Source organism: Lontra canadensis, unplaced genomic scaffold (genome assembly GCF_010015895.1).
Source record: "Lontra canadensis isolate GAN:19392208 unplaced genomic scaffold, GSC_riverotter_1.0 scaffold93, whole genome shotgun sequence".
In the NCBI taxonomy this organism is placed as follows: Eukaryota; Metazoa; Chordata; class Mammalia; order Carnivora; family Mustelidae; genus Lontra; species Lontra canadensis.
This window is the reverse complement of record NW_022631087.1, coordinates 400,936-427,850: the sequence shown is the minus strand read 5'-3', so window position 1 is coordinate 427,850 and position 26,915 is coordinate 400,936. Positions and strand designations below refer to the sequence as shown.

Here is a 26,915-nt window from a genome sequence, read left to right as displayed (position 1 = left end):
TTCCTCTCCACCACGTTCATGTTCGCCCCCCCCAGGTTCACCCCTGCCAGGCGTTCCAGGTGGCAGCCCAAGCGTCATCTCGCACATTCACGGGGAAGTCTGCAGGAGTGGCTCCGGCAGGCACCTGCCTCTGCTCTGGACTCCCGCACCTCCTCGTCCTGCTCCCGGACTGCTTCCGCCCGGCTTCCGGGTTGTCCCCCGTGGAGGGCAGCTGCTGTGACAGCCAGCTGTGCATGTTCCCTCTCCGGGCCCTATTCCCCCCCCCCACCGCCCCCAGACACCTCTAAGTCCCGATGGACGACGATAGCCTGGCAAGGAAACCATAAGCCTCTGCCCAAACAAGACACCTGTCAGGACACCTCTCAGAGCTCCTGTGTCCTCCTACTCCTCGGCCCAGACGCGTGGCCTGCGTGGCCTCCATCTTCGCCCATCGCCACGGGACCGAAGGCGACCACCCTAACTGGGGGGCTCGTCCGCAAGGCAGCAGTCCCGGATGGATCCGCCTGCCTGAGGGAGGCCTAGAAGTTCTGCCCACAGCAAGCCTCCCGCAGGACTGGACGGCAAGAACCCGTGAGGACAGCCTTCCGAGGGACAACCCTGAGCAGCAGGACGGGAGCAACCCTGGCCCGCAGCCAGTAAGCCGCGTCCACGCTGCATCTCACACCTGCCTCTCCGCAGCTCCACAAGCCGGTAAGACTTTCCTGCCATTTCAGAGATGGGTAAACAGAGGCTTTGCAGTCTTAAATAACTCCACACCACATGGCTAATGCGTAGCACTGCAGGGCTTTGAACAAACACCCGCCCCATCTCATGAGCCTGCTCTGAAATCCTCTGAGGCTAGGTGACCCACAGAGTTCTGAGTGCCAGAGACACTGGATGTCTACGCATCTCTATGGTCTCTCTAAAGCCATGATCAGAACGAGAGCTCCAAAAACGGGAGCCTGACCTTTAGGAAATTCTCTCCACACTCACTCGTGGTGAGTGAATGTAGGGTCAGCGCGGTGTTTGGGGGATGGGAAGGACAGAACTGATGTCACATCTCTTATCCAACCTCGATTCCCACCCAGTGCCAGAGGGTAGGGCAACTGGGGAGTAAAAATGACATTAGTCCTCTGTAAAATTCACGATCACAGAGATAATCCTTCCTATCTCCTCCCAACCAGTCCTATTTTAGCAAAGCATGAGGCACAAAGTAAGTAAATAACGAGCCTGTGGACAAACTGAGTGGCTAAGCAGATGACAGTAAGGACAGTAACAGCAGCACTTACCGAATGCTCAAATGCTCGCCAAGCTGAGAAGTGCTAAGTTCTTTACCAATGTTACCTGACTCCAAGGGATATTATCCCCATTTTACAAAGAAACGGCAGGTTACAGAGGTTAAGTAATTTGCCCAAGGTCATACAGCCGGCTCAGTAGTAGAGCTGTGACTCCGGCCCACACCCGAGTTATTGTGAAATCCACTCCCCTAAAAACCCCTGCTATGCCAAGTGTGGTCCCCAGAAGAATATCACCCACATCACCAGGAGCTTGTTAGGAATGCAGAATCTCAGGCCGTACCCCAGAACTGCGAAGTCAGGAGCAGATGCACGGTTAAATCTGCAAAACACTCACCTGGACAAGGGTTTCTCCCCCTCGGCACCACTGGCGGTGGGGGCTGGACTCTTCTTTGCTCTGGGGGCTGTACTGTGTAGGACAGGACATTTGCAGCATCCCTGGTTTCCACCCACTAGACGCCAGTGGTAACTCCCCTTCCTCCCAAGTCATGAGGACCAGAAACATCTCCAGCAATGCCCAGTGTCCCCGGACAGAAGAAAACAGTCCCCAGCTGAGAGCCCTGGTTAGACTAGAGCACACTTCTGTGGGGCTGGATTTATAGTGCGGATAAGCGGTTTTTATGCAAAAATCAGAGAGGCCTGTCTCACAGGGGTCTGCACGCCAGAAAAGAACCTTGGAGCTCCACGGACTGTTTTTGGCTCTAGATAGGTCACTGACTGCCCCCTGAAACGGAGGGTGACAGATTTGCTCCTCGGCGTCCAGCCCCAGCAAAGGCTGGACTAGCCCCAGGCTGTGCCCAACCTCACCGCACACGAGAATCACCTGGGAACTGGGCCTTCCCCAACCTTTCCAGATCTCCAAAGGAGCTCTGAAATCTGCTTTTTCAAAAAGCTCAAGAGATCCTAATGCACCTCATCCATGAATGGACTTTCAGGAAGTATGAGGCTAGAACATTCCAGAGGGTCCGAAAGTCCAGGGTTTGCCCTCCTTATTAGTGACTCAGGCCTCGTCCCCACCCAGCCCTGTGACAGGCAGCTGACTCCAAGAAACCAGATCACCCCAAGAGTCCTCAGGCTGCCCCAAGCTGGGACCCAACCTGCATGAGCCACACACCCACTACCCCCTGGCAGGTGCATCGGGCACACCGAGGTGGCATCCACAGGGATGGCACTCAGTGGTACCGAAGGAAGCACTGTGGTGTCTGGGTATTTTTTATAAGCACACGTGCCTTGCCCTTGCTGCCTAACTCTGCTAATTACATTAACACTCCCGTATCAAGTCAGGGCAAGCAGGGCTGCTCCAGCCTCGCGTGGTCATGGGGAATGAGGCACAAACATGAGACTCTTCTGCAGCTGTAAAGCTGTGTGAGGTACCAACGCAACCTGGAGGGGCAGGTCCTTTGCGGCCACCAACTGTCCCCATGGCAAGACTATGGTTACAAGGATGCTGCCCTGCGTGTAGGAGGCACCCCTCCCCCACCCCGTAAGCCAGCCAGGGCGCCGGAGCTGTCTTCCGGACTGGGGCAGACTCAGTGCAAGGATCTCTGCAGAAACAGAAGGAAAAGCTGACGTTTACCAGGTGCATCGAACGGGCGAGGCACTTCCTTCGCTTCGGGGAGGCTGGCTGCCTCTGCTACAGAGGAGGAGAACCAAGGTTCAGAGCCCAAAAGCAGTTCCTGCCAGGACACCCAGATTCCATGGTGGTAAGCGATCTGGGCTCTTTTGTCTGCTGCGTCTGAAGTCACCTTTAGGCACCAACTCTCCAATTCAGCCAACACCCGAGGGTGTGAACAGAAGCCCCCTCTGCCACTCGGCCTGGCCCCAGGAACCGAGCTGCAATCCCCAGAGTTCAATGCCAAGTTACAGTGCTCAAGGCTTTGGCTCATGACAAAACTGAGGGACTGTCTGAGCCCGAAGCACGTCACCATTTTTCATTCAAGAATCTACGCGATGATTTCTTTTTCCTTTCCCCATTAAGAACTCCCCCCTCCCCCACCCACTTAAAACCCCATTCATTCAGCCACAGCTTTTCTGGTCAGTTCTTGAAGCAATCTCTGGCCACAGAGAAAGGGAACAAGTCCTAATGAGTCCTGGGTGCCAAGAGCGGTCACCGCGGGTGGCCGGGATTCCTGGGAAGGGTCAAGGCAGCCCTGCCGTGAACCAGGTCCCCAGTCCTGCTGTGTCTGCTGGAGGCCCAAGGCCCACAGTCTCACTGGTCAGGCCCCGTCAACTCAAGGCGCGCCCAGGTGAAAGAATGGAAAGACTTAGCTCTTGGCTGCTCCGTATGGGGCTGGAGCTGTTCTAACCGGTTACAGGGACTTGCTCTTTTACTCCCAAACATACACACTTCTGAAGGTGGGCAGTAATTACCTACCCCAATTTGCAGGTGGTCAACAAGGCTCTTCTGGGGTTAATGACTTGCCCAAGTTTTATGATCTGAATTTTGGGGTTCCCCCTGCCCAAAATTCGTATGTTGCAATCTCAACTCCCAAAGATGGTGGAATTAGTTGGTGGGCCTTTGGGAGGTGCTTTAGTCATGCGGGGGGAACCCTCCAGAACAGGATGAGTGCCCTTATGAAAGAGGGTCCAGAGAGATGTCTAGCCCCTTCCACCAGGTATGGACATGGCAGGAAGGCATTGGCTACAAACCTAAAAGAAGACCTTCACCCAAGCACGCTGGCACCATGACCTCAGACTTCTAGCCCCCAGACTGTGCGAAACAGACTTCTGTGGTTTTTAAGCCCCTCCGTCTGGATTTTGTTATAACCGCCCAAACAGACGATGACACCAAAGTCACACACCTAGAAAGTGGCAATGGTGGGGTTGGAACACAACAGGCCATCCAGGGCCACTCACCACCCTGAGAATGTTTGCAAAGGCCTATGAGTCCCATGTGCTGACAGCTCCTTCTCCCTTGTAACTTGTACCTTTTACTACCTTATCCAGATCTCTGACTTGTACCTCACCCATCAACACCTCACGACCCTGCGGGTACACCTTGGACCAGCAGCGTCCCCCTGGCAGCCTGTAAGAAAGGCAGACTCCTCAGCGCTGCCCCAGATTTGCTAAATGCGGCATGAGAATCTCTAATCAGGTACTTTTTACACTTGACAGCTCAAGTGCCAAGTGCCTGTCCACTACCCAGTTCAGCCCCCAGAGCTTTTGCCCAGCTAGCTTGCATGTTACTTGTTTCACACGTGCAGGGGTGGGGCTGAAAGGTAAGACTGCAGAGGGGATAGAAATAAATTATCACTCACAAAATACCTCCATCCTATTAAATTACCAGTCTCAAGGGAAGACCTGAGAGGTTGTGTTTTGGGGGCTGTATTTTTTGCCCCCCAGCCACCAACAGGCATTTACTCCAACAAGTGCAGATCTTCATTAACTGGCGTATCTGGTCAACCCAGTCTGTTCTAAAAACCAGGCACGCAGAGGGGCTAAGGGCAGAGGAACAGGGAGCAGGGATGTGCTGAGCTAGGTCTGGGAGCCTCGGCCTGCCCGCGTGCTAGCAGGGGAAGAGGGAAAGTGATGGGGTTTGCTCAGAGCCGTGCCCTACCCTAAAGTCAGCAGCAGCCGGCCCTGTCAATGATTAACAATGTCCACAGCGACGGACGACAGGGTTTGCTGGAAGGCGCTTCAGGTTTGCACCTACCTTCTGCAAAGGGGCTGGGTCTTGCTGTGCTCACAGTGGAAGGATGGCTCCTTCATCCTGCCTGGGGGCACCGGAAGGAGGTTGAGGCACCCAGACTCCAACCAGAGGGTCCATCTCTCCAGGCCGACTTTATCCAGCCAAGCCCTGGGCTGAACGCGTCCCCTGCCTCAGCTGACCGAATCTTCACAGATGCCATGAGGGTGCCCACAGTGCCAACTTGAGTCCATTTTCTGCAGGTCAACTGCAAGCATAAGTGACTTGCCCAAGGTCAACAATCTTGTTAAGGGGTTGGGAGAGGATTTGAACCATTGGTTGACCAAATGCTAGACCACAAGCCCTAAGAGGGGCCCAGCATCTCCGCTCAGCATCCACGAGATTATCCTGAAAAGCTAGGGTGTCTGCCTTCAGGGACTCAGAAGTGCCCCCTTGCTCCCTCCCGGATCCTGGAGCCCCACTGTGCATCCACCTAGGACGCCAAGAACAGCTGCCCTCCCCCGAGCTCCCAAGGCAGCAGGCTTTATGGTTAAGGGCACAAAATCTGCAAACAACAGAGCGGGGCTCATGGCCCAGCTGTGAACACCAGGAGGGCGGTCCTATCTGAGCATCTCTGTACTCCGTCCCCAGACCCGGGTTTTTACCTCTTGTTCCAGAACGCTCTAGAAAGCTTCTCTCCTTTTACGCCTGTCTCCCTAAGGCTGCAAAACTCAGCGCCTCCAATCCTCAAGGACTCCGAAGGAAATGAAGTGCCCCTAACAGCAGGTCCTGGGCCCCAGGGATGCACTCAAAGGGCTCCATTCCACCCCCTCGAGCAAACCTACCTTCCCACTTGGGGCCCTACAGAGATGGGAGCCCGAGGAATTCCCTGAAGTCACCAGACTAATCCGCCAGCCTGCTGCAACCATTCTGCTTATTTCTTATAGAGAATCCAAGGCACTGAAAGCCAAAACCCTGTAAAGGAATCCCACACCAGCCCAGGGCCAAAAGCTGCCTGCTCTGCCATCCACCTGAAACCCCCAATGGACTGGTAAGCCCTCTATTAAGTGGGTTTTGGGGGAAAAACCTATCTGCCGCTTTCCTGTTGATGGCTCCCTTCTTAGCTCACATAATCCTTCCTACCTACTTCACAGAGAAACACCTAGCTCTGAACAAATCAGTCTCGTACTGGTAACACGCCAAAGGGCAGAACACATCACAAGTTCATGTGTCTTCTTTCTTGCTCGTTCCTTTCTACTATCCTTGGTTCATTTTACCCGTGATGAGCCACGTGGCTTGGAGCAAACCATTTAAAGTTCTCTGTGCCGCTCATCCCTGGGCCTGAGGGACTGACACCTCCTAACGTAAAAAATGAGAGGCCAACAAACCCTTCGCAAGCAACACGTCCCCCAAAGGGGAGGCCATATTGTACGTTAAGGAAATAAAAGGCGAGCTCAGATAAGCTGCCAGGTATTAATGCAAAGTAATAAACCAGGAAAAGGCCCAAAAGCAACGTTTTATGGAGACAAAGCAAGAACTTCTCCCAAGGAGGGGGGAGGCCAAGAACTGAGCTTCTAATCTAATAAATCAAAGTGGAAAAAAACAAACCATTAACAAGACCCAGCAAATGTATCTCAGAAGACAGCTGCAGGGAAAACAGAAGGAGCTTACAGGTCACCTGGGGTGCCAGATTAAAAATCCACAATCAAATACTGCAAAGCTGTATGAATCTTATTTAATGTCGTCAAAACACGGTTTACAGAGCACTTCCCTGCTGGGCCCTGGGCTGGTGGCATGGGGACAGGGGCTCAGAGGATGCCCTAGACCCTCTGGGGGCAGCGTCATGACTGCGGGGGGACCAAGGGAGGACAGCAAGAGAGAAGGGGGATCAGAATGAGAGGACCCCAGCAGCGGCAGGAGGCAGAGGCCCCAGAGAACCCACCCCTGCTTTTGATGATTCCCTTTCCTGCCTTTTTTGGCGGGGATGGGGGGGGGGTGCCCGAATTTTCCAGCATGGAGCTACCTGCTGTCCAGTGTCTATTTGATTTGCATAATAATGCTTCCTCCATACTCATGAAGCTCTCACCAACCACCACGGTTTGGAGACATTTGTCAGGGCACATTTTCTCCATGTCTCCCTCCTCGATGTTTTCTTACAGAAGCCAAGGTTAAAAAATGTACAGTCTGGCCCCACGAGTGCATAAAGTTAATGGCCCACAAACAATTGCTGCTCCAGGCTTGGGGGTGGGAAGAGAGGGACAGAACATAGTCCAGGCATTTGGCATGGGGTCCCCCAATTCATTCCTTCCCACCCCCATTCAGACCAGAAGGAGGGTACAAGCATTTCCACCTCAACTGCTGGGGATCCAAAAAGGCAGGTCACAGACCTCACGCCAAAAACCCCAACCCCTCATTCCCAACCCTATCGCTCCTCACCTTGGCCTCTATAGAAAGGCCAGGCACAGAAGAGTAAAGCAAAAAACTGCCTGCTTCTCTAATAGCCTGTAAGAAAAAGATGAAAAACCTACTCCTTCCTTCCCCGGAAAAAAAAGGGCCAGTCAATACATATTTGCTGAGTGCTTGCTCTATTCTTTCGGATCCAGGTGAATTAAAAAACAAGAACCATGGACCAGACAGGGAGACCTACATTAAACTAGCCCTGGGAGAAAAAGACGACAGGACGGCAACAGTGAGCCACTGAAAGTTTACAGCGGGAGAGCGGTGGCCATGTTGAAAAGGAGTTAAAAAGATCAAGAAAGCGGGGCGCCCGGGGGCTCAGTGGGTTAAAGCCTCTGCCATGGGCTGGGGTCCCGATCCCAGAGTCCTGGGATCGAGCCCCACATCCGGCTTTCTGGTCCGCAGGGAGCCTGCTCCCTCCTCTCTCTCTCTCTCTGCCTTCCTCTCTGCCTACTTGTGATCTCTGTCTGTCAAATAAATAAATAAAATCTTAAAAAAAAAAAAAAAGATCAAGAAAGGATGAGAAGAAATTCAAAACTGAATCACCTCTCTCTCTCTCTCTCTCTCTTCCTATGCTGGAAAAGGATATAAAACAAAAATAACTCCTCCCTTCAGCCACCTGCAAACCATTATATGAGAAGTTTCCTAAAAGAAACTCCCAACAATGTTATCAGCTTCAAAAGACCATTAAAATCAATGGCTAACTCAAGTACCCCGGCTCTTTGAACTGAATCCTTCCCACGTCTGCCTGAATGGACTTTCTTGGAAATCATTAAGAGCTACACAAACAACCGAGACCCCTTGCCGACAAGTCAGATAACCCATAAGTGAAATTTGCTAAAATCTTCAGTGAAAAGGGTCTCTTAGGGAAGTTTCCAATAAAAGCATCTTTGAAGGATTGGCTCTCCTGTGGAATGAACTCCACAGCACATTATTCTGGTCATGAGACATTAACACCATCCCCGTCCTTCGTGCCCACATCCCTTTGTTCTTCCGGCTTTCCACGGGGTTGAGGTTAAGCCCACCCTGGAGGTTTAAGATCCCCCGAAAACTTAGTCACTCCCCATTCTATCTGCCTGTTTCCCACTAAAGGTTGGCAGTAAAGCCTTTAAAATAAAATGGACCCAGATGCTTAGGGAAGTGGGGAAGCGTACATCGGACCCATGCACAGACCAGGAGGGAGAGGAGACCCCCCCCACCCCGCTCAAAGATGGACGCTGTGATTACAATGAAACATGAGGCCCAACATCCCTGAAGCCATGGGATGGAGCAAAGCAGGGACAAAAAGACACACCTGGTCGATTCCCAACAGCAGTACGTGCAGGGCGGGGTGGGGGCCCTGGGCCAGGTGCCCAGGTCCTTGGGCAAACAGCACGTGAGGGGGCACCTGGCTTCATCTTGCTTGGTCCAGTGACCAACTCTCCTCTCCTTCAGCCCCCACAGCCAACATCACTGACCCAGCTCCTCGGGAAGGGTGGGAGGGGCTCCTGGAGACCAAGAGACTTCAGCCCCTCACAGAAAAGCCCAGAAAACCCCAGAAAACAACTGAAACAGGAACCTCCCAGGAAACTCTCTTTCGAGAAAATAGGATGATAAACAAGATGCTTGAGAAGTTGTGAAAGCATCAAAGGAACGAAATCGTGGATGAGTCTGCTGGGGCGGCCGGAAGGGAGCACCACAGACATTTACAGTCTCCTGGTTCCAGAGACCAGAAGTCCGAGATCAAGGTGTCAGCCAGGAGGACTTCCTCTGAGGCCTCCCCACCATGTCCTCACTGGCCAACCCTGTGTGAGCATGTGTGTCCCAACTGCCTCTTACAAAGACACCAGTCAGGGACGCCTGGGTGGCTCAGTTGGTTGAGCGGCTGCCTTCGGCTCAAGTCATGATCCCAGCGTCCTGGGACCGAGTCCCACATCGGGCTCCCTGCTCAGCGGGGAGCCTGCTTCTCCCTCTGCCTCTGCCTGCCACTCTGTCTGCCTGTGCTCACTGTCTCTGACAAATAAATAAATAAAATCTTTAAAAAAAAAAAAACACAAAGACACCAGTCAGACTGGGTTAGGGCCCACTCACGGGAGTTCATTTTCAACTTAATCACTTCTGTAAAGGCCCTACTTCTAGATACAGTCCCATGCTGAAGTCACGGGGTTAGGGCTTCAACATATGAATTTTGAGGGCAGGTGGCGGGGGTTTGGAGGGACACACAAGTCAGCCCCCAACAAATGGTAATTAATGGGAGTAACTGTCCTTCAAGGCCTACCACCTGTTAAGCGACAATCATACCTCGCCAGGCACCCTATGTTCCTCAGCTAATTAAACCTTTGCAGGTGTCCTGGGAGATAGGCGTTCCCATTCCCAAGTCACAGATAAGAGCTCCAGGTGTCATGCTCTTCGAAGGAGGCCCATCTACCCACAAGCATAGCCACAGAGATAGGTCGGAGCCCAGCAAAGGGACAGAGAGTGGGATGGCTGTTTGTGGATGGCAAGTGCTTCCACACTCCCCCGTGCAGTGAGCCCCTGAACACGCCTTCTAACTCATCCTTCAAACTCTGTCTAGGATTTTGTGGCAGGAAATGACACATCATGTTTTCTTTGTCTTGCATTAAAAAAAAAGTTTCAGAGGATTAGTCTCTGAGTCAACTTCTTAAAGGAGGCGTTGGGTTTGATGGTGCCAAAATCAGAAATATGTAAACAAAACCTATCAAAGAGTGAGGAGTGGCCCCACAGATTTAATCGGTGCTGCTCGAATGACCCTGTGCCATTATTTACTGATAGGATTAGCAGATGGGAGTGCACCCACTTGAATTAACGCGTAATGTATTTTTCCTAATGTTAGTTAATACGATAATCCAACACAAACAATGGAACTGATATGCCAAAGAATTGTGGCCACCAATCACTGCAACAGTCCCTAAAGGAATCAGGGCTAATATGAGGCCTAATCAGAAAAACAAAATTAAATAGGATAAAGATTAACAAAAATTAAACCAAATATTTGACATTTATTCCACAGCTTCCACAGCTTCCCAGAAAATCTGGGGGCTCAAAGAATGAACCCTCCAATGTAATAATAACTCGTTAATTCAACATTCTCCTCCTCCCCCCCACACACAGATTAGAAACCAAATTCAGAAGTTGAATAGTGTCAATGAAAAATGTTCAAAATGAATTGTGTCTCTTTCCTCACTTCCTCTGCTATTTACTCAAGAGTTATTGGACCTGAAACCAAAAAAGTACAAAGTCCTTCACAAACCAAGGGCTCAAGAGACTTGGCCATTGTTTGGGGCGTCCCAGCTTTGGGCTGCTACATAAGGATTCCATGATGACCAAACATGGGTCTTATTCTGGAATCTTCAACTCCTGAGCCCACCACCAAGGAGGTCCATTCTCCAGGAAAGATCTCATTACTTACTACCTACTACCCCGATATGGGTCAGCTCTGAATACGGATTTTCTATAGCTTAGTGAAAGAAAGCGAGAATTCCACGAAAGCCAGGTCCAAACCCAGATGCAGGCCTTCACTAGTTGTGCGACTCAAGGTAAGTTACTTAAATTCTCCAAGTTTCAATTTCCTCTTCCATAAAATGGGGTAAAACCGGAACGCTCCTCGCAGAGTTGTGGTGGGAATTCAGTCACACCACGTGCTTAGAAGACTTAACAAACAGTCAATACTAAATTATGTATTGATGACAACACGAAGTAACAATGAGATACCACCATATCCGCATTAGGATGACTGTTACCAACAACAAGTTGGTAATCAAGTGTTGGCAAGGACGTGGAGGAACTGGAACCCTTGGGCGCCTGTAGGTGGGAATGTAAAATGGCACAGCTGCTACAGAAAACAGAATGGAGGTTTCTCAGAGAATTACAAATGGAATTACCCTGTAATTTGGTGATCCCACTTCTGGCTGTTTATCTAAAAGTACTGAAAGCAGGATCTCAAAGACATAGTTGCAGACCCATGTTCATAACACCACTATTCACAATAACCAAGAGGCAGAAGCAACCCATGTGTCCATCGACGGAGGAATGGCTGAGCCGAATGGGGGTTAGATACATCGCCTGGAGTATCAGTCAGCCTTAAAACGGAAGTGAATTCTGACACTTGCTACGACATGAAGGGACCTTCAGGACATTGTGCTAAGTGAAATAAGCCAGTCACAGCAAGACAAATACTGCCGGATTCCACTTTAGGAGGTGGTATTCAAGAAGTCAAAGTCACGGAATGGGCCAGTCGGATAGGGTAGTGGACAAGGGGACATAGGACATCACTCAACAGCAAGTTTTGCAAGCGGACGCTTTCTGGACATCAGTCCCACAGCCATGGGAATCTACTTCACACAGCTGAATTGCACACTTTAAAATGGAAGATGGAAATGAAAATGAAAATGGAGATTTTATGTGATGTGCTTTTTTACCACAATTAAAAAAAATTTTTAATTACAGTTTTAAATCTCTCCACACCGAAGAACAACTGTGTTGCTTCAGTGTTTTGGAAGAAGACCTGTAGAGGCATCGGGGTCAGCCAGCCAGCCCCCCGCCCCGCCTCCAGCACGAGGTTTCCCAATCCAAATCCGAATCTGTGGTGGCAGAGGACTAACGCCCACAGATCACTCGGAGAAGGGGTGCAGCTCAGCGTCGCGAGTCAGCTGCTAACGAGAAGATCAGGCTCGGAGGAGTTTTGAGAAGTTAACTTGAAAAGAAGTATTCTGCCTTAGAACGGATTCTATTTTAAGGCTCTGAGACAAAATCCTCTTCCCCCTGGGAAGCTGCCTCCGACTCAGTGATCACATCCTCAGAAGCCGAGACCCTCTTTTTCATTTCAGAGATGTTATGGCTGAGCCGTTCCAAGAGGAGCAATGACAAGGGACATTAACGCGTGATGTGCGGCTCCGAGGCAGTGAGGCCCGCAGGCAGCAGTGAGGCCCCCGCCACAGGGGGCCAGCCAGCAGGCTCTCGGGTTCAGCTCCACGGCAGCGCTGCAGAGGGGACCCTGTGGGGATTTGGGGAAATTGGCCCAATTCTATCCGCCAGGCTGTAGCCCGAGTCCTAGCACAGCAGCTCGGTCGCGAATAACAAACAGCTCATTTCTGCACACACACACACCCCTTGGGGAGCCTCTCACCAACTGATGTAATGCTTCAAAAGAGATTGCCCTACACAGACCTTAAACACGTCTTCCTACGTCCAAGTTCCTCCAGCCTTCCCTCCCGATCAGCCTGAGTCTCGGTGAGTGTCCACCTGAGCAAGGAGGGAAACTACTTCAGTCCAGTCACCCCTCCACTGCCAACCTGAGGCCGCCTCTCCTGGCCTGCCTCCCAGGTCGTTAAAGATGGCCTTTCCCACTTAGGAAGCCTCTGGCTCTTATCTACATAGGCTACCCTACCTCTTTCATGCGGACATTCCAAAGCCAGCACATCTTACTCCCCGGGGCACCCCCGTGAACACCACTGCATCTAATAGGTGCTCAGTAAATTCATGCTGGAGGAACCACACTCCAAGGTCGCCTCTGTTGAATCGAGAGCCCATTCAACAGCCCACGGTTTATCCTGTTCCAGGCAAAAAGCTCTCTTCCCCAGGCATCAGTCAAGATCTTGTCCCACCGCTAGACAAGGGTTCCAAGGTACACCCAGAGCAGAGACTCCCCCACAAATGGGACAACCACAGCTACATGGGCTGCTGGCGAGCCACAGAGCTTGAACACACTGTTCAGGCTTGTTTCACTTTCTGATCTTCTGTTGGTCAAAAAAATCTAACTCGGCTGAGAGAAGCAATGAGAGTTACAGTAGATGTATACATGATTCAACTTGAAAGTTTCCTCTGCTACATCTTGGATCCTGTGAATAAAACCTTAATCCACTCAACCGATGTCATGCCCCTTGGTGGTATCTCCAAGCTGAATCTGGTTCCAGAAGCCTGGTTCAATAGCCAAAAGTAGAATTTTAAAGGGAATTCCTTTCTTTACTCATAGCTTCCAAAGGGCATTAACAGGGATCTACTCATGCAATGAGTCAACAATAGTATTTATTGAGTTCTTACTTTGGAGCAGACACTGGAGCTGTGCCAGGGATATACAGGAGGAATTAACCAAGGCTCTGCCCTCAGGCAGACTCCATTTTAGTTGGGAAAATCGGTGATAACAAGCAAAAAGAAGAAAGAAGCTAATCAGAAAGTGATACTTGCTTTGGAGAAAATTAAAGAGGACAATGAAATAAGGGAGAATTCTTTAGACCAACGGTCAGGAGAAGTCTCTCTAAGTGAGTAACATCATAAGCTGAGATGGAATGATGGAATCAGGAAGTCTTTAGGAAGAATAGCATTCCAGGTAGCAGGAACAGCAAGTGCAAAGGCCCTGAGGCCATCTTTGAGCCAGAGAGACCTGTATGACTGGAGCACAGCAAGTGAGGCCAAAAGTAGTAGAAGACAGTCATGAAGGTGGACAAAGGCTAGGTCTGCATAAGTGGTGAGAATTTCATTCCAGGTACAATGGGAAGCTCTGAAGGATTTTAAGGAGGAGACTAAGGTAAACTATGGTACAAAGAATAGATCGTGGGGGTGGGGGTGACTCTTCATTACATAGATTTTACTTATATGCTTTAGCTAAATTCTCCTGTCCATTCTATCCCAGGTCACTCTCAGAAAAATCTAGATCATATGAGGTGTGCATGGTGGATTGTCTCTGATGGTCATGAAGGGAGACATCTGGGGGAAATCTAACAGGTTATTCATTTGATATGTACACAATGAGAGAATACTGGCAGAGAGTTTAAGACCAAACCTATATGCAACAGGCTCTCAGAAATACTTGTTGGATAAATGAGTAGGTGATTAAACACACTGTCTCCACTTAGCTCAATGCTAAGACAGATCCAAAAAGTCAAGAGACACCCCGATACACAGCACAGCACCTGGTCCACAGTAGGGACTCTCAACAAGTTAGAGAAACGAGTGAAACGTAAGCAAAATGACAGGCTATGCCTAAGATTGCCCTGTGTTTTTCTCTTTGAACAATGGTCAATATTTTATTATTTCTCAAACCGTACTCTAGAATTTTGGAAACAGTTCAAAAGCGTGCACTCCTGAGATCTAAATGTTTTCTCTTCAGACCCATCATACATACTCAAAACATTTTTTGGGGGATGTCATTTCTTGTCATGATAAATCCATCCTCTCTTTTCAAAGGTGAAAGAAGCCCAGCGTTTGTTCCCCAAATTCCCCTGACTGATGTTTAGCAAAAACAGTTTCAAGACTTAACCTGTAATAGAAACGGAGCATCAAACCCAATACTTCACTTGATTTTGTTGAACCTTTCAAGAAAGGAAATCGCTGTGCTTATACCTTCACCTGGGAATAGCACAGGCTCAAGACAAAATGCTTATATGGTAAGGTTTTTTGAAAAAAGATCATATTGTCTGCAATTTATCTTAAAATACTCTGGCACCAACTGTGTGACATCACGTCCGTCCATGTTAATAGAGGTGCAGTCAGGTAAAATCTAAGGTCCCTAAAGAGGAAACACACACTGCCAGGGGTGGTTAGTATTTGCAAACTAACAATCAGACGCTCACTGCCCATTGGCCGTCCAGTAGCGTGTCCGCCATCTTTATCTCCCACATGAACCAGAATGTGGGAAACTTAGCATAATGAATATTGGAAATAACTTCACGCTGGCAAAGAGAGGGGTATTCAAGATGTGTGGTTTGACTAGACTTGTCTGCTTTTCCTCAACAAACTCTAGATCAAAGCCTACAACTTTCAGAGTACCCTCCGGCCCAGAGTCCCCCCCTGGTGTGTGAGCAGACATTTGCAGAGTGTTCTGTGGCCTGACCCAGCTAGAAACTTAGCTGAATGCTTCCCCAGAACCTTCTCAGCTGCCCTGAGGGAAGCTTCCATGCGAGGTACAGCGAACCTGAGAGGACAGACTACTGGGACTTCATCAGGCTCCGAGCACAAAATTTAATGAATGTTTACGTGACTTCTTGCCAGAAAATGTGCGTGAGACAGGATTTGGTCTAAGGCTTGCTTTCTTCATAACATGGGAAGCCCAGTGGCCCTCAGCTCCCTTGAAATGCTAGAGACAGAGATCCCTGCCAAAATAAGGCAGTCATAGCTCTTACAGACAGAATTGGATCTCCCTAAAATTCGCGTGTCGAGATCCTAATACCCCCGGTACCTCAGAATGTGACTATAATTAGAGATGAGGCCTTTAAAGAGGTGATTAAGCTAAAGTCAGGCCGATAGGGTGGATGCTGGTCCAAATCTGACTGGTGTCCTTGTAAGAGGAAATTTAAACACAAAAAGAGGCATGAGGGGTGCACACGCACAAAGGAGAGACCACAAGAGGAACTCCGGGATGCAGCAGCTGTCCGCAAGCTGAGGAGACAGGCCTCAGGAGAAACCAACCTGCCAACACATTCATCTTGGACTTCTACCTCCAGAACCATGAGAAAATACGTTTCTGTTGTGGAAGCCCCCCAGTCTGTGGTATTGGTTACGGCAGGGCAGTCCAAACAGACTAATACAATAGTGGACAGCAAACAGGCTTCAGTGCACATATGCACACGTGTGTACACACACACACACACACACACACACACACATCCCTTCACCTGCGGGTGGCCCGGGCTGTCCTACTAGTGGAGCACACACTCACTCTCCACGGTGAGATGTGGCCCTGCCGCCTTGGACAGGAGGAGTCCCCTGTCTCCTCTTCCCTCTCTCACACACTGGTCCCTGTTCCCAGATGTTCTGGGTCCCTGATGAGCTAGCTTAATTAAAAAAAGGGGGGGGTGCGCCTGGGTGGCTCAGTGGGTTAAAGCCTCTGCCTTCGGCTCAGGTCATGATCTCAGGGTCCTGGGATCGAGCCCCGCATCGGGCTCTCTGCTCGGCAGGGAGCCTGCTTCCTCCTCTCTCTCTGCCTGCCTCTCTGCCTACTTGTGATCTGTTTGTCAAATAAATAAAATCTTTGAAAAAAAAAAATCATCATCATCCGTATAAAAAAAAAGTTGTCAGATAATGTAAGTCTTTTTGAAACTCTAAGCGGCATTTAAAACACGCTAAGAATATATACAAATAATGAAATGATTGGTAATCCTACCCCCAACCTCTTAGATTTACTTTTTACTTCCTGTTGTTGTTGTTTAATCTTGTTGCATGTGCCTCGTAACAGGATTCCTAACCTGAAGGAGCCAGCCGCCTCTGTGCCACGGGTGACCTTGAAAGATATTCCTCTGCCTCTCCAAGTTCAACTTCCTCTTCTGTAAAATAGGGACAAGAAGGACCGCTCCAAAGCTGTTGATTAAACAAGATACTATTTCTAAGGCACCCTGTCCAGGAGGTGGCGGGCACTTACAGAGAGACGCCACTGTTATTAGTCTGGTAATTACTGCTAACAACAGGGTCTTTGTAAGCCGGAGTTTCTGACAGAGTCGTGGGGTGGGGAGAAGGCTATTTTTAAGCAGATGGAACCTAAAATCATCCAAGGCTGGGTTCTTCATTTATTTGGGGGTCTACTGAGTCCACCAATGAATTCAACAAAGGCAAGGTGAGAGACTAAAATACCTTAGACCAGAAATGAGGCTTACTGTCGTTTATCTGTAACTGTATCTAGCTATGCCTCTTCGTAAAAACCTCAATTGGACTATCATGTATTTCTATGACAAAAATGGAAACTAGCAAAACCCCAGTGCTTTCAAACACGCTTCCTCATCAGAAATCCCATTTCGGCTATGATGGGAGTGGAGCCAGTACCCAAGCTGGGGGTTCTCCCTAGTCCTCAGGAGGAAGACTCTTCCCCCATATTTGTTTTGGGGCCCTTTCCAGCTCTAGACTCCATGGTTCCATGTTTCGATTTATCCTAGGAAGTGGCCCTGGCCATTGGGGCCTTTCATGGTGGTCATTATAAATAGGCAGACGGTGAAGGCTGGTAGAGAAGTTCTAGGAACACACCCTCCAGAGAGTCTCCACATCCAGAGGAAGGAACCAGAACACACAGCTCACGAACCCCGGGCTGGCACTCTCAAACACTCATGCTCGCATGGGCCATGAGGCCCAGGATTAAGCTCTGACTAATTAACCCCACAGTCCAGCCGAGCAACAGGCAACAGCCAACAGGCACAAAGCCAGACCCCCAAAAAGCTGAAGTCATCATTTTCTTTTCTTTCTTTTTTTTTTTTAGATTTTTTATTTATTTAATTGACAGACAGAGATCACAAGTAGGCAGAGAGGCAGGCAGAGAGGCAGGCAGAGAAAGAGGAGGAAGCAGGCTCCCTGCGGAGCAGAAAGCCTGATGCAGGACTCGATCCCAGGACCCTGGGATCATGACCTGAGCCGAAGGCAGAGGTTTTAACCCACTGAGCCACCCAGGCGCCCCTGGGGCTGGGTGTCAGATGTCTAGCCTTCACCTTCTGGGGTGAGGTGAGGGCCGGGACCAGTGGAGCTCCCCATGGTCATGGGTCTCTTCTTGGGACCTGCCGGCCCAGGCCTCCTCCTGCTGCTGCTGTTGTTGTTTCTGAGTCTGGGCTTCGTGCTGCCCTTCTGGCCTGGCCCATAAGGGCTTCCTACGATCACATCAGCTACCAATGTCCCTTTAGGTGACCCCTTGGATTCTCCACTGGAATTACTAGCCATTGTGGAGGTCAATTTCTGATTTCACGGAGCTACCCAAACTGCCAGAAATGTGTTTCTCAAAATGAGGTGAGGGAACACCGTCAATCAGACTGCGAGATCTGCCTGTCAAATCGAGTCCCACCTAAAACTGAAACTGAAACCTGGTGCACCCAAGCCCAAATCGGCCTTCTGAGCCGGCTCTCCAGCTGATTCCAGAAGCCTATGAATGTTTTAAGACTCACTGCCTTAGGGCAGCAATTCCCCCCCTAAACACAATTTCCAAGGGCAGGTTTAAAAGAAACACATTCTGGACCCCACAGCCTAGAAGAGCTCCCTCCCTGAATCCTGATAGAGACCAGTTGGGGTGGGCCCAGGAATTTAATTCCCTAAACAGCACCCATGTTTGTGAGCTCCTGACATCAGGCTGTTTCCCCAAAAAGTGGCCCCCACTCCTTTCCCATCCTTTTCCTAACTCCCGCTCATCCAGGTCTTAGAGAAAGAAAGGCTTCTGTGAGCACCACCACACCCCACCAATGCCCCTGCCACCAACACCAGGTTCAGTTTCCTTACCGCAGCCTCTCATCATCCCATCCTCTTCCGTGTAACTTACCACACTCGTTAAATACGTATCTGTTTCATACTTAATATCCGATTGTCCACTGGACTGATAAGAATGACAGCTATGTATCACTGACCACCTACAATGTCCCCACACAGCAACCTCTGTGGAGCTCCACCTACATGCAGGGCAATGCCGAGAAGCCAGACACACTGATTCCAGTTGGGAACAATTCCTGCTGGAGCAAGGCAAGAAGTGTGTTCTTCCTGACTCTGTTAGTTTCCCAGGGCTACTGTAACAAGTGCCATAAACTCAGTGGGCTAAAAACAGAAACATACTCCCTCCCAGTTCCGGAGGCTAGAAGTCCAAAATCAAGGTGTCGGCAGGGCTGTGCTCCCTCCACAGCCTCGGGGGGAGGATCCGTCCTTGCTTCTTCCCGATTCTGATGGTTCCTGGCATTCTTGGCTTATGGCTGCATCCCTCCCGTCTCTGCCTCCCTTGTCTCATGGCCTTCCTCCTCTGTGCGTCTGTTCTCTTATAAGGACACCAGTCTTACTGGACTAAGGGCTCCCCATCCCAACTCCAAAATGACCTCATCTTAATTAATTACATCTGCATCGACCCTATTTCCAAATAGGGCCCTCACCTGAGGTTCTAGGAAGGACACGAATTTTGGAGCAACGCCATCCAACACAGTGCACTGACCAAGTAGAGATTCATGAAATATATTTGTGTTCAACAAGGACTGGGGCCATAACCATCTGAAGTGCAGAACCTTAATGTGGTAGAACTAGTGGATAACCCGCAATAGCCATTCTCTAGCTCTCTTTAGAGCTAAAAAGCCAAAGTAATAGCGGAACAGAATAAAGACTACCTTGCCCAGCCTCCCTTGCAGACAGCAATGTCCATGACTCAACAAGACTTAAGCAGAAGTAATGAGTGCTGGGACACACCCTCCACAGCACCTCTCTCCCTCCTCCCACCGGCAGGACAGACATGGGAGTGAGTCATCTCCAACAAGTGGATGAAGACACAACCTTCTGTAGAGTGAGCAAGATGGAAGGCGTATGAGCCTCCTCCAGCACCACAGAATCACTGTATCCACCCAGAACCGTGACCCGAGAAAACTATGCATTACAGCTTCCTTAGGCCACAGTGGTACGTGTGTCTTCCTAAAACAGGAGGTAAATGAAATCAAAGATTTATGTCACCACTTTAATCCAAATTGGTTTTCCAAGTAGCAAAAAAAAAAAAAAATTCCAAAGAATACTATCTACTCGAAGAGTGCAAGGTGTCTCTTGAATCCAATTATAGGTTTTTGCCCTCTTGCCTTTCTTGCTTGTTCTTCAGAAAAAAAGAACAGCCTTCAACAGCCCATGGTGACCCTGGACCCAAAGCAGCCATGGTGCCACAGAGAGACCACATCGCCAGGCCAGAGCATGCCCAGACGCAGACTTAGTTTTCAAAATCATTTCCAAAGCCAATTTTAAACCTCTTACTTCAGTCACAAAGTCTTAGACGCTCTTACCTGAGCTCTTCAGTCAAAGCATTGTGAACTTCTAGGATTCCACAAGCTGACTGGAATTCCAGCTGGCCAAGTGATTAAGCTGGTATCAGTTGTCATTCTGGTTTTACGCGGTGGCTCCTTCAACACTCTCAGCACAGGTTTGATGTCCCTGGTACAACTCAGCACAAACACTGTGTGGTTTCTGACCAATGTTCAGGTCAGTGCCCCCTCTCAGACAACAGCATTCCCAGTTTTCTTTGGAAACCATTCTCCCCCATTCTCCTGTAGTATCAGCTCAACTCTTGAACTGGGCATGTGACCCCAGCCACACCAATGAGATTCACTCACTCATTCATTCATTCAAGACATATTTATTGAACATTTACTATAAGCCAGGAACTGTTCTAAGAGTTGGGAAAAGGATGGCAAACAAAATATAAAAATCCTTACCCTCACAGAGTTTACAGTATAGGACTTTTATGGAAACTGCTCTGAACAAAAAGTACTCTCTTTCTATTGGGATTGCTGAGAGGACGGGATGGTGGCTGGAACTGTTGGCAGCCATCTTGTCACCAAGAGGGGAGAGACAGGACATTAGACTTGATGCTGGAGTGCCTGCACCCTGCCACACTTTTTCAATTCTCTGTGCCCAGAAAAAAATGGTCCTTTTTTTTTGCTTAAACCAGTGTGAACAGGGTCAGGGTCAGGGAGAGGGAGGACCTACATCTGAAAATACCCTGACCAACCAATACCTTAAGCTCCCTAAAAAAGGCATTTGAGGCAAGTTTGGAAATGCCAAGTAAAAATAGGTAATTTTTCCAAGAAGGCCCGTTTTCGAATATTCCTCACCGCCAGGCACTGTTTCAAAGGTTCCTTCCATGTTGTCATTTCCAGTTTTAAAAACCGTTCCTCTAGGGGCACCTGGCTGGCTCAGTCAGGAGAGCATGCGACTCCTCTTGATCTTAAGGATGCGAAGTTCAAGCCCCACACTGGGTGGAGAGATTACTTAAAGATTAAATCTTAAAAAAAAAAAAAAAAAAATCCCTCTAATAACCTCCTAGAATGGAGAAACCAGTTCACGCCTTTTCTCAGTGTGCATCAAGAACCAAACATAGCAGCTCCAAAATGCCCAAAGCTAGATGGTTCCAGCCACCTGGCACTCTTGAAGTTACCTGCCATTGCTGATGGCTACAGGTGGCATCACCTTTACCTCACAGAGCCCAAAGTCACAACGGCTATTGTCCAGGCAGTTCCTGGGTCCCAGGGCCTCTGATAACTGCTTTCAGTCTTAGGCAGGCATCCCCATGTCTTAGGGCCCTCTGTGTGCTCACAGCTCACAGGAGTGTCTGAACTAGATGCAGATAACCCAGGTTAATTGACCACATCCTATTTCACAGGAAACCTACCAGCCGGCTACTTTACAGCTATTCTCGCTTCCCCTCATTCTCGCCCCCCACAGTGTGAAGCTGATGGGAAATAAGAGTGTGCAAAGAAGACAAAAGGGTAGGGGGGAGGGGTGACAGGACTCCAGGATTTTTTTTTTTTTTAAGATTTTTATTATTTATGTGAGAGGTAGAGAGGGCACACAAGAGAGCAGCACAGGGGCGCCTGGGTGGTTCAGTGGGTTAAGCTGCTGCCTTCGGCTCAGTCATGATCTCAGGGTCCTGGGATCGAGCCCCACATCGGGCTCTCTGCTCAGCAGGGAACCTGCTTCCTCCTCTCTCTCTGCCTGACTCTCTGCCTGCTTGTGATCTCTCTCTGTCAAATAAATAAATAAAATCTTTTAAAAAAGAGAGAGAGCAGCACAGAGAGAAGGAAACGCAGGCTCCCTGCTGTTCTGCAAGCCCAACGTGGGGCTCAATCCAGGATCCTGGGATCATGACCTGAGCCTAAGGCAGATGCTTAACTGACTGAGCCACAGAGGTGTCCCCAGAATACTGACAGAAAAAGGCTGAGGGGAGTCTCCCTGGCAGAAGAGAGGCAGGAGGCGCCGCATCTGCGAACAGTGCATTTGTCCATCATGTGTGTTTTGGGGTGATCTGGTGTGGGCTGATGGAAATAGTGGGGGATTAATGTTTCCCCTAAGCCATACCTTGATGACACCATTAGAGTGGTTTGCATCCACTCTTAACCCCCATACTAAGAACAAGTGATTTACTGTTCTTGTGTCAAAGACATACTGTAGAATTCAAAGATGTATGTGTATGTATAAACATGTTAATTACAGGGGCGCCGGGCTGGCTCAGTCAGAGGAGAATGTGCCTCTTGACCTTGGGATCATGAGTTCGAGTCCCACAAGGCATGAAGACATTAAATAAATTTTTTTTAACTTTAAAAATGTTACAGCTTTTTTTTTTTTTAAAGGGAAACCCCTAAAATGTTCAAGAGAATGATGAAATTAAACCCATCAAGGCTTCCCCTCTGGAGGCACAGGCAAGAGAGAGGTCACATGGGAAGCCCCATCTGTCGTGTGTGTGTGTGTGTGTGTGTGTGTGTGTGTGTGTCTGTGTACGTGCGTATAACCATCAGTAGTGTCTTTGACTTTTGTGAAAGGAAAGACAGTCATTGGCTGAATTTAGTTGTGTTTTTCTCCCTCCCCCCCCCACCGCCCCTACTTCCGGTTTAGGGGAGCCCATCCCCCAAAACCTAAAAGCACCATCAAGATGCAGCCACCCAGAGAGGCGTCATTCTCAGAGCACCGCTAATCATGACCCTTCTGAGAGCAGTACGCGGTGGTGAAGCTTCTCTCCAGGGTGCCACAGAGTCTTGGTCCCTGTCACTGAACTCCCTCCCAGCTGAATTCCTTCCTCCATTGGCTGAGGACCATTGGGTGCACCATGCCTCCTAGAGCTATTACTATGTCAACTGTAGAGCAAGTGACCACTTCCCTTCCAGCTCAGGGAACACCCCAAGATACACTCTTCTTCCTCAACCACAGAAAGGAGGTCTTTACACAGACACTAGCCTTGTGGTTGGCAAATGGAAAGAAGTTCTCAGCAGGGACTCCTGGCTGGCTCAGTTGGAAGAACATGTGACTCTTGATCTTGGGGTCACGAGTTTGAGCCCCACGGTGGGTGTAGAGATTATCTAAATAAATAAATAAACCTTTAAAAAAAAAAAAAAGAAAAGGATGGAAGTTCTCAGTAGAGCATTTGAAGTCTGGCAGACCTGGGGCTCCCAGCTCTAGCACTGAGCAGCTATGTGTCTCTGTCCACTCGGGCGACTACAACCCAACAGCAGGAAATGGGTAGCCTATCAAAAAGAGAAATGTATTTCTCACAGTTCTAGAAGCCTAAGAACCGGGTGCTGGCATGCTCAGGGAAGGGCCCTCTTCCTGGTTCACAGCTGGTACCTTCTCTCTGAGTCCTCAGGGCTGGAAGTACCAAGAGATCTCTCTGGAACCTCTTTCATGAGGGCACTAATCGCATTCCTGAGGGCTCCACCATCATGACCTAAGCACCTCCCAAGTTCCCAACTTTTTTTTTTTTTTTTTAAGATTTTATTTATTTATTTGACAGAGACACAGCGAGAGAGGGAACATAGGTCGGGGGAGTGAGAGAGGGGGAAGCAGGCTCCCCGCTGAGCAGGGAGCCCGATGTGGGGCTCGATCCCGGCACCCTGGGATCATGACCTGAGCTGAAGGCAGATGCTTAACGACTGAGCCACCCAGGTGCCCCTAACTCTTTTTTTTTTTAAGAGTTTATTTATTTATTTTAAGAGGGAGAGAGAAAGAGCAAGAACTCAAGAGTGGGGAGGAGTAGAGGGAGAGGCAGAGAATCTCAAGCAGACTCCACACTGACAGTGGAGCTTGATACGGGGCTCGATCTCATGACCCTGGGATCATAACCTGAGTGGAAACCCAGAGTCAGATGCTTAACTGATGGAGCCACCCAGGCGCCCCCAAAGTTCCCAACTCAATACCATCACCTCTGGGCTTTAGGATTTCAGTATATGAACCGGGCAGGGAGAGGGAGAGTCACAAACACTTAGACAATAGCACTATGTTACCTTAGTTCAAAACGTGTGCGCAACCCACCCGAAACAAGGATGCCAACAGAACCTCCCTTACCAGCGCCTCCCTCACCAGGCGGTTGAGAAGTCTAAATGATCTGACACAAGTGAAACTAGGCACAAAGCAAGGAAGCAACTCAGACGGATCTTTTAATTGAATTTCAACACTGAAGATGACGCAGTGGCTTCTCAGACACATACTGACATTGGGCAGGTGGACTCCAGACCAGTACTTGCCTCCTGATGACTTTCCCTTTCCCTGAAAGTCTGCTGGCAAAGTACTTGGGGACAATGAAGGAACTTCCATTCTCTTCCCAGCTTCCCGGGGAAACTTCACCCTGCCCTTCTTGGCTCACTGACTCAGATGTGCAAGCACGTATACAACAAAAATCTCTTTCATCGCACATCTGCAACAGGGCGGGCACCAGGGACACAGTCCGGGCTCTCCTGAAGCCTGTCACCTAGTGTGGACCGAAAACCAAGGGAGGGCATCCACGCTGAGTTTGAGGGAGGCTCTGCTGGGGATCTGGCTCTCAGCTACAGCAGACTGGCTGCAATCAGTAAGACTGACCATTTCATACGCGGCTGGTTGGAGTGTAATTGGACACAACTGCCTAGGAAACAATTTGGCTACACTTATCCAGAACCTTCACAAATTTATGACCTGTGCATTCCCGTTCTGAGCATTTCTTTCAAAGAAACATTAAGAAACTCAGGTAAAGATTTATGTACAAAGAGGTGTATGATGGCAGTTTTTAAAAAGGGAAAATCTTTCTTGAAAATGTTCAACAAAAGAGAATGACTAAATTCTATCCATATGATGACATATCCATATGATGGAATACTATGACATCCATGATGAAATATTATGGTGTTTTCAAAGAAAATTGGATGCCATGAGCAAATACCCATGATTCAGTACTAAATGGCAAAAGCAGATACCCTGTACTATAAGCACAAGGCCTTCATCTTTGCAAATATATACATATGTGCACAGAAAAACAAACTGGAAATAAACAGAGATCCTTCCTGGTTGGTGGGTATCAGGGATGACTTTTTTGGAAGTGGATTCGTTTTTTTCAGAATTCTCTACAATATACCTGAATTATATTGACAGTCAGAATTATAGATGTGTATATATCATATATACACATTATATTATATATTACATACATGATATATACATTATATTATATGTTATACATATTCACGATGTATACATTATATTATACATATATATTTTATATACATTATATTAAACATTATACATACATTATATTACATATTATATATGTAGGCATGTGTGTTTGTGTGTGTATACATATATATAGAGACAAAACACTGCTTTACTCTGACATTGCACGGCAGGGATGGGAGCAGGGGGGATGCCCGTGGTAGAAGAGAGCCAGTAGTATTGCGAACCTGACACTTGATAAATTGTATGCCAACAACGTCAGCTCCATTAAGACAGGGATCACTGTCTATGATTGTCCCCTATTGCTTCCCTAGCACTTGAGATGGTCCTGGCACGTACAGTAGACATTCAATAAATGCTTGTTGAATAACTGAATGAATGCCTGAAGTCCAGCTCCAATGTTCCTCTTCTGGGAAGCTTCCTGACGTTCCCTAAACTAATTACTCCTTTTCTTCTAGCCACCTGTAACCATTATGACAAAGCCCCACCACAGCTAACAATTATGGGTCTGCCACCACTTGCTAAATTACAAGCTATCTGAATACAAGAACTAAGTCTTACTTAGATTTGTCTCTTAGCTAAATGGTCAAAAAATGTTTTGAGTGATGGATGGAGGGGTAGCTAGATGTCTGTCCATTGACACCGTATGAAGTTACTCATTTTAAGGGCACCTGGGTGGCTCAGTCGGTTAAGCGTCTACCTTCAGGTCAGGTCATGATCCCAGGGTCCTGGGATCCAGCCCTGCATCCGGCTCCCTGCTCAGCGGAGAGTCTGCTTGTCCCTCCCCCTCTACCCCTCCCCCCCACTCACGCACTCTCTCTATCACTCTCACTCTGCTCTCTCTCAAATAAATAAGAATCTTTAAAGAAAAAAAAAAAGAAGTCAATCATTTTAATGATGATTTAACCCTAACTGTTAACGTGCATCGATTTTGCAACCCACTAACAGGACAAGATCTGAATTGGAAAAATCGTCTAAGCAGTAAACTGCAAAATCTTTGTTGGTTTTAGCCTTGAAACTTTCTTCCAACAAAATTTTACTCAGAACCCCAGAATCTAAAAGGGAAAGGCAAGGAGCTGCTCTGCCAAAACCCTCCTTGGTCTTAAGTCACCTGGGGCCTAGAGGAATAGTTTGAAAACTGCCAATGTCCACGTGTATTCATTTGTCAGTAACACATGAAAGGGTCCCCAGAAAGGGGAAGAAAAACCAGGGCTAGAACCCCAGGGTCCTGACCCATACCCAGGGCCCTTTCCACTTCCCTGCACGGCCTCCTCCAGCCAAGGTCATCCATGTTCTACGACAGATCAAACACTCAGCAATGACCGCAGAGGCTTACGGGCTGAGACAGGACGCTCTGGGGCCACTCCTCATTTATTTCCCACAAAAATAAAAAAAGAACATCACTATGACCTCCAATGACAACATCCTTTACGTAGCTTGAATCCCATTTGCAGGAAGGCACCATCAGACCTGTGTTTATTTTTAAAATTTCTATGCGTTTTTTACAGACACAGGAAACAAAGTCTGCGTCACAGAAAGAACTCTCTCCTGAGTCCTGTAGGTAAGAGCCCTGAGCCATTCCACTCAATTAAATGGATTATCCTAAAATGAGCAAGGCCACTGCTACTAGTGCATATCTTTAAGCACAGAATTGTCGGAATTGTCTTTCATCCGAGGGC

General features: G+C 48.7%; 1 protein-coding gene across 2 annotated transcripts in view; it reads right to left on the bottom strand.

Annotated features, from left to right (window-relative positions):
• CHST11 (carbohydrate sulfotransferase 11) overlaps positions 1 to 26,915 on the bottom strand; it is a 252,389-nt gene that overhangs the window by 212,275 nt on the left and 13,199 nt on the right. The gene's annotated exons all lie outside the window — the stretch shown is intronic.